The sequence below is a fragment of the Gymnoscopelus braueri genome (genome assembly GCF_963280865.1).
Source record: "Gymnoscopelus braueri genome assembly, chromosome: 2".
Classification (NCBI taxonomy): domain Eukaryota; kingdom Metazoa; phylum Chordata; class Actinopteri; order Myctophiformes; family Myctophidae; genus Gymnoscopelus; species Gymnoscopelus braueri.
Window position 1 is genome coordinate 30,711,615 of NC_137604.1, and position 14,809 is coordinate 30,726,423.

At 40.4% G+C, this 14,809-nt stretch overlaps 1 protein-coding gene across 2 annotated transcripts in view; it reads left to right on the forward strand.

The window, feature by feature from the left end:
* The first annotated feature begins 485 nt into the window (after positions 1 to 485).
* The window catches only part of dlc1 (DLC1 Rho GTPase activating protein), a 128,123-nt gene continuing 113,799 nt past the window's right edge, over positions 486 to 14,809 (forward strand). The window contains exon 1 of one of the 2 annotated variants that reach the window (XM_080417154.1): positions 486 to 610. The gene's annotated coding sequence lies outside the window, so the exon portion shown is untranslated. Of the gene's footprint in view, positions 611 to 13,691; positions 14,028 to 14,809 lie in introns of those variants that run through there. The other variant, XM_080417155.1, reaches the window with a different exon arrangement.

A 14,809-nucleotide genomic window follows, 5' to 3' on the forward strand; every position in this document is an offset into this window, starting at 1 on the left:
AGGAAAAAGGATAACACAAGCACGAGCTTGTAGATCTGCTATTTTCAAAAAGATCTTTAAATTAAATGTGGAATATTTGGAATATTCTTGAAACATTCTAACACAAATATGGAACAGGGCTGCAGCTGGCACAAAACTTTCAGACGGGGATACAAATTAATTTGGGGGTCCATGACATGAAAATATTTGAGAACCACTGGTTAAAATAATTAAAAAATTGTGAAACAAGCCCAAACAACGAGCTACACCTTAGAGACAAGCCCCCAAAAAAACGCAACCACCAATATTTACAAGCAACTTTGCAGAAAAACAAGCCCAAAGTCGCTTATAAAAAGCAGACATGGCAACGCTGGACAGCGGTCAGTGGGAGTTTCTCTACCACACGTGTTTAGAGCGCTGTATCGCCCTCCAGTGGCTCAGCCCTGTATTGAAGAGGATGTTGGAGTAGGACTACGTACATAGTAGCTGCTCTGCTGTCCCATGGATGTAGAGAGAAGAACGCTCTGTCCTGTTCTCTGAGACTCTGACCATTAAAACACCATGTAGACTGACAGACAGTCAACTAGTGGCTGCTCTCCTTCCGTCTGGTGGCGACGCTGAACCCATAGAGGTGAGTGTGTGAGCATGATAATTAACCTTTTGTGTCACTGTGTGTGTGTGTGTGTGTGTGTGTCAAATGTCCCCTCCGTCTGCCCCTCATGCATGTCAGAAGGGTTTTTAACATGGAACCACCAGGTCTGCGATATTTCCCCCTGAGACAAATTCACATGGGGTACTTTTTTTTGTTGAAAGAACAGAGATAGAAAACATTAGGCTACCACTATTAACCTCAGGCTAAGTTTGAATGGTATAATGACTGGACTTTGACAATGTCTAATTACAGACATTAAACACCTTTGCAGCAAAGTTTGTTCATTTACTCTCTTGACTGAGTAAAGAAAAACCCTGAGAGTAGTGTATTATTATTATTAACCGACGCGTTACTGTAGTTCTATCTGCCATCTGGTAACAAACCCAGATGTTCTCTATGTAAATAGCGGGAGAAATTGGATTAGCTCCCCCTGCAGGCTGTGAGATGGCACTGCCACTGCTTCATGTTTCCATGGTGGTATAACGTGCTCTCCATTACCTAGAACATTGGTTCTCAACCTTTTTCATGCCAAGGACCCTTAAATTGATATACATTTGGCCACGGACCCCCATTAGATTTTTTTTTTGTGCCAGGGACCCCCAGAAGCAAAGATATCAGTTAATTTTTGCTTTAAAAATATAAATATTCAAAGATATGCACACATTTTCCAGGATTTTTCAAAAATAGCAGATCTACAAGCTCATAGCGCGGCACTCGGTGCCGCGCTATGAGCTTGTATATCTGCTATTTTTGAATAGCCAAAGCTAGGTGGTTAAAATGATTGTGAGGCTATGTTAACTAATTTAGCTGGGGACCCCCTGGTACCCCTCCAAGGACCACTGGGGTCATTGAGGGAATTCCAGGGGGTCCCCAGCTAAATGATAGATACCAGTAGTTAGGAACAAAATGGACCCTTATGGGTCTGTAACTCAGAGAGTGTACAAATGGAACCACATTTGTACAGAGTTAAATTAACATCGATTTTACAATGTAAATTGGGGTCTCAGAGATAGAAATGCCATTAAATGGGTTTCCTTTGCCCAATGCATGTCAAACTGGGGGTCCGTCCTTGATATTAAAATGCTTGAGAATCACTGCTATAGAGCCGTAAACGTCTTCTCTTATGGGGGTCCCTGGCATATCTTTTCAGATAGGGGTCCGCGGGCTAATATGTGTCAATTTGGGGGTCCTTGGCATGAAAAAGTTTGAGAACCACTGACCTAGAAGAGACACATCTACAGTCTGGAGTTCCAGGTTAGTCAGTCTGTATTACATCTATCTAAATATCTAAATGCTGACTAAAGAAGTTTTTTTTTCTTCCTGGTTTAAATGCTTGGAGAAAAAAAATGAAAGAAAGACCAAACTTGCTGTTCAAAGCAAACTGAGATGGGCACAAACTGAGGACTACTTGTCCTTAGGGGTAGTAAAACCAACTTTCAGACAGTGGTGGAAAAAGTACTGACATTTTGTACTTAAGTAAAAGTAGCAATACCACATTATAAGTTGTTACTTCAGTAAAAGTACAACAGTTTTGGCATCAAAATATACTTAAAGTACCAAAAGTACTAAGTACTAAAATGTTTGAAAATAGCAGATCTACAAGCTCACAACGCGTCGCGATGCGACGCGTTGTGAGCTTATAGATCGGCTATTTTCATATAGCCTATGTATAAAATAGGGCTAAAGTGGTTAATGTATGTTTTATAATATAATAATTTATATCTGCAAAGTAACAAGTAACTAAAGTTTTCAGATCATTGTCGTGGAGTAAAAGTACAATATTTGCGTCTGAGACGTAGTGGAAATGTAGTGGTAAAAGTATTGAAAATTGGAAATAATCCAGTAAAGTCAAAATACCAAAAAACTTTACTTAATTACAGTACTTACGTCAATGTACTTAGTTACTTTTACACCACTGCTTTCAGATGTTTGAAACACCATCTTTTAGAGGCTTCTCATCATCACGCCCTACCCTCCTTACCCCCGACTTAAGTTGCGTCTCCCCATGGTGAATGCTTCCTGACCTGTGTGCATCCTGTGTGGGTTGGAATGTCAAACGGTTTCCTGAAGCAGAGGTGTTTCGCCTCTTGTTTCCCTCCTCCTCTTATAACTGTATAAACGTTAGTCCTGCCTTGAGCATGGGAGAGACCTCAAGGCAGGGTAAATATTTAGCCGTGGTCATCTCATCCACTTTTCACTCTTATGAAGGTGCAACTGAGCACTCATACTTCTGAACATGCTTGACTTGACTCTGTAATGTATGCGGTGTGGGGACCCTATATGTATGTATGCAGCCATTTTTATTAGGTCTACTGGAAAGCCCCAAGATAGACACACACACACACACACACACAGTGGTGGAAAAAGTACTCACATTCTTTACTTAAGTAAAAGTATCGATACTGCAAGATAGAAGTACTCTGTTACAAGTAAAAGTCTGGAATTCAAAATGTACTTGAGTAAAAGTACAAACTTATTGGTATCAAAATGTACTTAAAGTACCAAAAGTAGAAAGTACTCATTGTGCAGGATGTCCCATTTCAAGTTTTCATAGTATAAAAATCTCACAAGCTTGTAGATCGGCTATTTTCAAATGGCCGAAATGTATATAGGGCTGAAGTGGGTAATGTAATGGGTTTTGTAATAATAATCTAAATCTACAAAGTAAAAATAATTGTGGTAATTTGCCTCTGAGATGTAGTGGAGTAGAAGTAAAAGTACTGAAAATTGGAATTACTCCAATAAAGTAAAAAATACCTCAAAATTGTACAGTACTTAAGTAAATGTACTTAGTTACTTTACACCACTGCACACACACACACACACACACACACACACACACACACACACACACACACACACACACACACACACACACACACACACACACACACACACACACACACACACACACACACACACACACACACACACACACACTTGTTATATTGCGATGATGTTACACATTTTTATTAGGTGGTGTGACTGTGGAGCTGCTCCCGTGGCGCTCCAGAACAAATGTGTGCAAGACAGACTCTGAGCTCATAAATCCCCCATAGGACAGAGCCTGAAGATACAGTTTTTTACATGAACATGATAATAGACATATGAACCCTCATCAGCGAACTTAATGAATTAAAGGACTGAAGTCATGTGTGATAAAGGAGGCTGAGGGTATAGTGGGAGATTGATTGCTGATAGGCTTAAGGCCTTTGCAGACAGGGTGCGATTTTAATCGTTGCGTTCTTTACAACTTTACAGTGCTTACAGGCAAAACAATGTGGATCATGTAAGAGTGAACGCCAGTGTGTTTAACCACTTCTAGTCTTAGTGGAAATCAGACTTACAACTTCACTTGGACCGTTTTGTTCCATCTACACCAAATCTCTTCGCCAAAAATAGCGGATCTACAAGCTCAAAACCCCTTTGGCCGTGCGTTCTATCAAGGCTCCTCAAATTTGGTGTTAATCGGATGATACATACATGAATTATGGCAGTTCCTTTCAAATGAATGTGAAAATACTGCTTAGGCGTCTTTATGACATGACTCCAGAGATAACGTTTTGTCAGGTTTGGACAAAATCCGTATGAAGAGCTTCACAAGGTATGCTTTGAATATCAGAATGGTTCATGTTGGTTTTGTGACTTACGGTTCAAAATCTGTAGGCCAAAAGGGGAGCACCATCCAGCCATCTGTTCCGGATTTATTTAGCTAAGAGTCAGACCACGACACTGATTGTGACCTTGACCTTTGAACTTTTTAACCCAAAAGTGAATAATATGTTCAGGGTGGCTAGCCTACTGATCATTCCTTCCAGGTTTCATGAAAATCTGCCCATCCCGTTATCAAGTTATCTTCCTAACAAACAAACCCACACTCAAACAAACAGATCAAATGCCACTTGTTACTGTAAGGCAGGGTAAACACGTAATATAGCACAAGGACAGATGTTGGGAGGATACATTTGGAAAAGAAATGTGAGCCCCCATTTCTCTCATCTCGTGATGAAACAGCTCGTACATACAGCCCCTCATCCCCCTGACTCTCTGTCTCAAGCATTTCCTGCTGATGCTGCTGTGGCAACAGTGTCCAAGGACAACAGCGTTCTTCTCGACCTCCGCTACAGTTGGCCATGTCAGCACAGCTGATGTCCAGCAGAGTCTGGGGTGGGGGTGTGCATGTTACTGGCCCAGTACACAACCAGTACTTAAGTCCAAGTGCAAGAGTCACCACTTATAAACAATAGACACGAGGATGAATAGCATATGTCTCTGTTTGCAGATTACTCAGATTCCAAGTTGTTACAATGCGTCGAGGAAAAAGAGGCAAGGCAAGTTTATTTATGTAGCACATTTCAACAACAATGCTTTTCAATGTGCTTCACATAAAACTTTAAGCAACACATTATACACGTTATAAAAGGACATTAGAATACAATGAAACAATGAGACTATTAAAACAGAAAAATATGAGAGTCGAGAGTCAAACTTGAAAAATGTGCTCCTCGGCGAAAATCTGACAGATCTGTCTTGATCACATGACTATAGAGATAATGTGTACCGATTTGCCTGTACCGATTTTGCGATAATGTGTAGTGTGTACTGGATTTCTACTCTGTAGGAGTATATATATTTTTTAAGAAAGGGCCTCCTGGTGGAGCTATAAAAGGCAGATGTGAAAAATGTGGGGCAGAGGTTTTTCCTTTGCCTCTAGGAAGTGTGCATGCAAAGTTCCACACTAATCGGTCCAGTTACAGTATAGGTAAAAACGTGAATGGGCCGGTTAAAGCGCCACCATGAGGCCGATTTGAAAAATGTAGGATGGCATTTCTTCCTTGGCCTAGCAGGAATGTGTGTGCAAAGTTTCAAGGCAATCGCACGTTGCGTTCACGATTTGAGGCATTTTGTTCAAAGCGGACCGCTACTGCAAACTTTGGAAGCAAATCTTAGCCAATCAGGATGGAATATGAAAAATTGGACAGATCTGTCTTGATCACATGACTATAGAGATACTGTGTACCGATTTGTGTGATGCTTGGACAAAATCTTTAGGAGTAATATCAATTTTTTGTTGTTGCAAACATCGGCCTACAGGTGGCGCTATAACAGGCCAATGCGAAAGATTTGGGAGATCCAGGGAGTGTGTGTGCACATTTTCGCGTCGATCGGTGCCGGAGATTAGCTGTACACAGACGGACGGACACACAGACACACAGACAGACGGACAGGGGCGAAATCATAGTCTTGGCCACGCCTTCGGCCTGGCGGAGACAATTACAGTGCCTCTAACGGTGCGCTTTAACAGCGGGCGATTCAGGATAGTATTCTCCGGAAGTGCATTACATGTCTATGAGAGCCGGCAACTATTGGCGATAGCGAGGCGAAGTGGGCGGGGGGACGATGTTGATCTGAAAAGATGGATTTTATTTATCTTTTGGACAATGTCGTCCGGCGATCGTCCGGAGAGTCGCCCGCTGTTAAAACGTACTGTAAGTGTCAAAAAAGTTACACTATTCTTTAGTTGAAATTCAAATTCGTAACTCTGCCCTGTATCCTATTCTTTTCTTAGTTATAGTGGTGCTGATTAAGGGGCTGTATAAATTGTATTATTGTGGATTGGCTATTTTTGCTACTTGTGCGCAACACTCTTGTACGACAAAGAAGGTCATTAATTTACAAAAAAAATAAGAAAAAAACATAAAGAGATGAAGTATGTTACAAGATACAAGGTTTCTTCTCTGCATCATAATCATATGCAAGCATTATCTGTACTTTCTAAGGTTTCACTGGTGTGAGCATTTGCTTCAGTGCCAGTAGTTGTGGGCATGTGTTTGAGCCAGAAAATACAAATGTCGTCCAGCTATTGCCAACAAGCCATGCTTTGACCCTCATGGAACCGTCTGGAGATGCAAAGTGTGTTTTTTCTCCCAAATGGAACACAGAGTTAGACAGGCCTCTTGGGGGCAACATATTCTGTGTTTTTGAACTATACAGGGTATAGTCAAAACAAAGACATTATGAGTTTGTCCACAGTGAAAGGCTCTGATGGTATTATTATTGTGGGGAGATGCTGGTGCAAGGCCAGGGAAATGGATTATATATCTGCACTTTGGAACTACCTGTCTGAGGATATTAGGATAGCAAAATCTGTTTAAAAATGTTAATCACTTTTCAAAACCCTTTTTGTTTATAGATTAATGCTCTGATTGTGTCAAGTATGGTTTTAGTTATTGCATGTTATGCCTCATAGTAGTGTGTGTTGCGACCCCCCAAAAGACCCGGCCGTAATTTGCTCCTCTATGGGAGCTAGCTCTCTTGGCGTTGCTTGTTACCTCCCAGTCTGCCGAGCTGGACGCCGGGGTTCGATTCCAGCCCAATGCGCGTAACATTACATTATGCCTCATAATAGTGTCTCATCTTTACAGTTGTATTATTTTATCAGTTGTAAATCATTATCATTATATACCGTTTTAGATGATCTATTATAATACACCCAACCACACGCGCACACACACACACACACACACACACACACACACACACACACACACACACACACACACACACACACACACACACACACACACACACACACACACACACACACACACACACACACACACACACACAGGCATGTGCATACATTTGCATATGCCCTTTTTATATGCCTAGTGCCTACATCATTTCTCTCATTTACAGTATATCTCTCTTACTGAACCACAGTTGCCCTCTGCCCTGCTCTCCTTCTGTGTAAATGCTAGGATAGGTTGTTTTGTTTTGCCCTGAGTCCTGATAATGATTTTTTACCAAGAAACTAGGGAACTGGCATGCTTACCTCACTAGTCTTCAGAGTAGGATGGGTGCTGACCCAAAAGGCATAAAAAATAGCAAATTAGGTCATCAGTACTTGTATGTAATATACGCAGCAGTAGAGCTGCAAAAGTTCATCAAACGAATTGATTATAAAAAATAATCGGTTGATAATTTAATAAAATAATCGATTAATAATCGATCCCTATTTTGGACAAGTAGTGAAAATAGCAGATCTACAAGCTCAAGTTGTGAGCTTTTTTTCATCCCACGATTTTTGTAACCAATTTTTTCACCCAGTGCCAATTGCCTAAGCTGTAATCCTGGGCGCTACTCTCCCTCTGCCAGCCTGGGGAGAGCCCCAAACTGAGCTCATGCTTCCTTCAATGCATGAGGAGTGAGCAGACTGAGCACACTGCTTCTTATCACCTGACAGGGGGGGGGAGTTTCCCCGGTTGGACGTAGCGCGTGGAGGGAACGCGTTATTCCAACCAGTTCCTTTCCCCTCCATCAGGCGCCCCAGCTGACCAGGGGGAGGCAGTATAATTACTGCATGTTTTTTTGTGAGGGTACCTACCTACCCTAAAATGTAAACTTGACAGTTCCTGTTGATAGGCTTTTTAACAGATTAAATGCTCAGAATTCTTAGGGCTTATGTACTAATCACTATAATCCATATTAACTAATAAAATATGTACACTTTAGCTTGACTGGGTCTCGAATCTAGATTGTTTAGCTTCTCTGGAGTTTTACATTTTCTACTGTCCTAATGAAAAGGCTATTTCCTTTTTCTTCTATATTCTTTTTTTTGTCAGTTTGTAATGTATTTATTTAGCATGTGTACTGTACATTAAGGCACATGCCCCTCCTAAAGTCTGTGCATGCGATCCTGATTTGCATACATATATGAACACACGGATGCATGAATGCACACATAATCCTGCCACTTGCACAGGCAGAAAGAGAGAGATATTGGATTATTTTAGGCTGGGGCTTGTTATGGTCTCCACAACCTGGACTTCCTGTTCCCATGGTCACATTATTGCAGTCACAGTATAACCCATGATCATCTGCCAAGACCCCCTTTATTTCCACCCCAAACCCCTCACCCACCACCACAGCTATTTAGTCCCCCACAAGCAAAGAAAATCCAAATCCAAACATACTCATATGAGCCAACTGATTATTAGCTGCTGTAGAACTACATAAACTATACTATGTATACATACGTAAATGTAAGTGTTTTTACACTTACTTGCTTTGCTTTCATGGATTATGATGTATTTATTATGGTTATCATCAGTGGTGGAAGAAGTACTCAGATATTTTACTTAAGCAAAAGTAGCAATACCACAATATAAAAATAATCTATATAAAAGGCCTGTGTTCAAAATGTTACTTGAGTAAAAGTACATAAGTATTGGCATCAAAATATACTTAAAGTACCAAAAGTACTAAAATGTTTGAAAATAGCAGATCTACAAGCTCACAACGTGTCGCGATGCGATGCGTTGTGAGCTTAGATGAAGATGTATAAAATAGTGCTGAAGTGGTTAATGTATGTTTAATAATATAATAATGTATGTCTGCAAAGTAACTAGTAACTAAAGTTTGCAAATGATTGTAGTGGAGTAAAAGTACAATATTTGCCTCTGAGAAGTAGTGGAGTAGAAGTAACAGTACAGCAAATTGGAAATACTCCAGTAAAGTTAAAGTACCTCAAAATTGTACTTACTGTAAGTACAGTACTTGAGTAATTGTACTTAGTTACTTTACACCACTGGTTATCATGATCATCTGCCTTGATTGAAAAGCGCTTTTCAACGCTGTATACATAAAGGTGACTACTGACTAGATTTGACTTTTCTATACCGTGAAGTTCCAGACAGAAATACATTATTTTATGAATTCTTCTTCAGTAATTCTCCATACAGCAATACACATTTTTTTCGTAAAAATGTTTGAGAAAAAAAGTATAGGTGACCACAGGGCATTGCGAATGAATGGAAGGGATTGAAATGATTTTGGTGTGGGTTTTTGATGTTATTTTTAGATGTCCAAAAGGGGTTTTTGAAACTCTGTTTGTTTTTGCAAGTGTAAATCAATCTGAGATGTGTTTTTACAACTTCCACTCACTGCTGGGTACAGTAGAAAAATGGCCATTTGATGTTCCAAAAAAATAAAATAATAATAATAAATAGTCAAAGCATTCTTTGTGTGAGCAATAACTCAAAATGTCTCAGTTTTGGGTGGGACAGTGATTTTTTTTTCTTTTCTTTTTTTTCTTCTTTTTTTTTTTTTACAAACATCTACATTTTCCTACAAGGCCAAATGTTATGTATCCTTCAATACCCATGATTTAGACTGGATGTTTTCCAATAATAAACTATATCAGCGAGGAATTTGAGACGGTTTCCTCTGGGCCCTCGTTGCTCCAACACACCAAGAGGTTGAACAGTGAGGGATTATGGGTGCATCGTGAATACTGAATAGCTCTTTATTTGCCACCTCCTGTCCATGTGATGCTAACTGGTCATGTGACAAACCATGTTGTCCAACAGAACGTCCACTCACATCTTCCATGATGCTGCTGACGACGTTGGGCATGTTACTGTGACTCATGTCGGACAAATAAACTGTGAAAATGAAATATGCACTCGCTCATTTCCACAGAGTGCCCAGAAGGGCTGCTCGCACACCCACACAAATGACCACGTAATGTGACCGATGTCACAAGGGGGGTATACGCACTTCCTCTCCATCGCAGACGGCCGTTTGATATAGTAAAGTCTCACTAGTCCAAACTGAGTCTGAAAGTCAAGTGGCGCGTTATATACTGAAAGCCAAACAAAACACACACACACACTTGCTAATGGACGCAGGTCTTTGCATGAGTCATTGATTGAACATGTGCTATGTGCAGCATCACCTCCCAACTCATGGATCAGACTGTGACGTAGGCTGGTCGCACTGTGGCCATGCAAGATGTTCCTCTTGGCACGAGTTTTGCCATAGCTTCCCTTAAATTACAGGCCCACGTTGGACTTCCAAAGGAGGTAATGAGTGGATAGCCTGACTCATGTACTGTGTTGCCCCATGCACTTCAATCAGCAGCTGTATCCACATGGTAGCTACCGTGACCAGAGAAGAGGCTCTGCGTTCTGTTATACACTGACTGCACTCCATGTAAAACCACAGAGACACATGTGACACATGCTTACAGAGGAGTCCTGTCTTGTCTAGCTCGCATCCCTTCGGTGATGTAAAGTAACTAAGTACATTTACTCAAGTACTGTATATATAAGTACCTACTTTTGAGGATTTTTTTTACTTTACAGGATTATTTCCCAATTTTCTGCACTTTTACGATCTACTCCACTACATCTCAGAGGCGATTATTGTACTTTTACTCCACTACAATTATTTGAAAACTTTAGTTGGTAGTTGGTAGATTTTGATTATTATTACAAAACATACATTAACCACTTTAGCCCTATATACATTTTGACCATTTGAAAATAGCCGATCTACAAGCTCACAATGCGTCGCGATGCGACGCATTGTGAGCTTGTAGATCTGCTATTTTCAAAAGATTTCTATACATTTTATATATTCAAAAAGTTGTGAAACGGGACATGCTGCCTAATGAGCACTTTCTACTTTTGGTGCTTTAAGTACATTTTGATATCAATACTTTTGTACTTTCACTCAAGTAAATTTTGAATTCCGGACTTTTTACTTGTAACAGAGTACTTCTAACAGCAGTATTGATACTTTCATTTAAGAAAAAAAAAACGTGAGTTCTTTTACCACCACTGGTGACATGCTTACAGAGGAGTCTTGTCTTGTCTAGCTCACATCCCTGTTCCCTGTGTGAGTATGACCATCTGTGTCCCTGGAGTGTCAATAAGGAGGACAGAGCACATAGTTTTCTCATAGAGGGCCCCCCTAAGAAAAGAAGCATCCCAGAGCCTCATCTCACATCTGGATGACCTAGAGAGAGGGGCAGAGGCCAGGGTTACAGTGGAGGAGGAATAGGGGGGAATTCATCCTAACATGTCTCTTCCTTCCTGCTTTGACCCACGGCACCTTCTGTGCAATAATCATAACAAATTGGGAGATCGTAGATAAATTGTGGCATTTGGCATTTGGACTACTTTAGTAGGCTGATGCAGAGTGAAAATAGAATGTAATGTTCTCTTCTAGACATTTTAACCCATTAAGACCGGGAACGCATCTGTGTCGTTTTTAGATTTCTTTGGGCTATTCAAAAAATAGCAGATATACAAGCTCATAGCGCGGCACTCTTGTAGATCTGCTATTTTTGGGAAAAAAAAGTTGTGAAAATGTGTGCAAATCTGTGAATATATATATTTTTAAAGCGAACATTTGTAACCCAAATCTTTGCTTCTGGGCGTTCTGGGCCTTCAACCTTTACTTTCTAGAGTGTGGAGCACAGAAGCTGTACTCCAATTAGAAGGCCGAACGTGCCATCCACTGTTTTTGATATACTGAATGCTAAAGATAAGAACCTCAGAATTCTCCAGGCGCTCAACCGAACGCTTGTTTGCATGCAGACTTTGATGTGGAGCGAATTGCCTTCGTGATATATCAGGTCGTATATTGTTTTATATCATTACATCTGCTGTTCTTGTAATTCACATTTCATAGAGGGAACTTCCCATGTAATCAATAAATTGCCCTTTTAACTGGTTGATTATGTTCTCTGTATTGTCGTCTATAAACTGGACTTTAGGGTTTATTGAACCTGAGCGATAGGTCTGCCACGGCACATCAGTTCTACAAATGTCTTCTAAATCCTAACAGTTTAAAAAAAAAACGTATGTTGCTATAATATCAGTGGTTCTCAAAAATGATATGTAATAATTGGCCGTGGACCCCCATGTAAAAATATTTTGTTCCAGGGACCCCCAGAAGTTGTAACAGAGTTAAAAATGTTCGCTTTAATATATAAATCCCAAGATTTTCACACATTTTCAAAAATAGCAGATCTACAAGCTCGAGTGCCGCGCTATGAGCTTGGATCTGCTATTTTTGGATAGCCAAAGAAATCTTAAAATGACACGGATGCGTTCCCGGTCTTAATGGGTTAAATGCATGTATATACTGCATATAAACCCGGCAGTGTAAATCAGGAGTTTATGGGAACCTAGAGACATTCAGTGAGGGCAGACTCTGGGAGCAGCCTGGTGGATCTTGAGAATAGAATTATTCATTCCAGCTTTACAACTCCCTTGACTTTCCCATAGGGTCATACTGTGGATATATCCCAAAAAAGTTGATCGGTTTTCTGTTGTAGGCTATTATCAGCTTCATTAGGTCATTGAAGTCAGAGTTAAGAAGCATTTGCTTCACACACCAAGCATATCGGTGGCTTTGCTTTTGCTTTTCTAGTAACTGCTCCCTAACAAATATCTATATTAGGAAATGAATGGGTGGCATTCAGGAATGCCTCTTAAAATGTTGTTTTTCTTTGAGGATTCTTTTTAAAGAAGCACATCAGGTTAATGCATAGATCTGCCCCTCTTTTAAAGTAGCTGTATAATAGCTACTTAGATTTTCCCAGAACAGAATTCTTCAAGAGTTCTATAAACATTCATCACTTTGTATGTTGTTTTCTTTAGTGTTAAGAGTTGCAGGACAACATATCAAAAAGCACGCCTCAGATATAACTGCCAAAACATACGGCAATCTCACTTGGCTCACGGCCAGAGTTCCTACAAAGCAGCCTGTCTGTTACTAATCAGAACCAACTGGAAGGAGCCTTTCCCCAGCTTGGGTAAGATAGTGAGCTGTAAGGAGGAGAGAAATATCACCAGTCCAAGTGGAGAACAGGAAAGAGAGAGAGAGAGAAAGATTCCCAGAGACATGCGGGAGTCAAGAGGAAGTATCACAGAGCAAAACAAAATAGGAAAAGAGTAAAGTAGTGGACGTTGGGATGAATAGATGAGCGGGACGCGCTTTGATCCTGTGAAACAGGGGATGGGGCTCTTAGGATTGACTCACACTGTCAGAATCACTGGGGTGGGAGGTGAGAAGGAGTAGGGGAGAGCGGAGGGGAGCCGGAGTGGAGTAGGGGAAGAGAAAACCCTGCCCCTCTCACACCAGCCCGACTCTAGGCATTCAGCGTCAGCAAAAACCCTAATGTGATCAAGATGGAAGCTGTCTATGGACTTTTTACTGTTCCCCAGACTTGCTGCCTGCCATTGGGGGCTCCCGTGTCTCTCCGTTCATTTGCCAGTAAACATATTAAACGTGATTAATTGAGGATCCAGAAAAAATGCGTCTCACTCTGACCCAGGAAAAGGATTAGTATTCAAGGAAAAAGTGTCACTGGAAGGCATTGGAATCATATGTCCTAAATCGGGGGATCGCTGCAGAATGAATGAAGGGGAAACTTGCTAAAAAAGTCTCACTTAACAACCTCTTCCTTTTTAACCGAGCAAGAACTGGAACTGCACCCACGCTTCTGGATTGTTGATTGCCTGGATAGTAATGAACTATTTGACAGACTGCTACTGGAGTATATCATGAGAGACTTTCTCATCTCTTCGTTGGAATACAGGTACATATTAAGTACATATTCTTGCTGCAGCATGAAATTCCTTTACTGTAGTGTTGTAAATACGTTTTAACACTGGATTATCATTGGAGGCTATCTCAAGGAGCATTTGTTATGGGATGTCTCCACCTTTTTACTTGTCAAATAATCAGGTGCTAGTTTGTGTCATGCTGACAGTTGGCTGTTGAAACATCCAGCTTTAGTATAGTGAGGAAAAGAAACAGCGGTGAAGTGGTAGGTGGAGGTGGAAGTTTAGAATTTTGGCTTATGGGTGTTTGAAATGTAGTTATATACAAAGCAGATTCAAATCATATAGCCTAATAACATACAGTGAAACTACTTCTATTTCAAAGCTTTTACAAATGTTTCTGAAACCCTTGTCATTAACTCTGCATATGGATATGGAAGTCTTTTCAGATAGGTAATCGTTTGTTACTATATAGTGTAAATATAATGTAGCCTTTTAATGGTAAAAGCTAAGATATATTGTACAAATCAAGAAGATTTTATTTATCAAAAACGATCATTTAGCACCCAGGAGGGACAGGAGGAAAAAAACACAAATGCAATGCACCATCGGAGCACAGTTTTTTCCTCGTATATAATGTTTCAGAATATGTACAGAAAATAATCAGATGCTCCAGTTGTTTGTAAGTGCGAGACATATAAGCTGTCCCAATAGATGTTCCACACTGACCTAGCAGCATGAACCTATACTTTACAGACTTTACAGTATTCATTCTTCTATGTGGATGTGAATTTTCAGGGCTCAAGGCTATTACGTT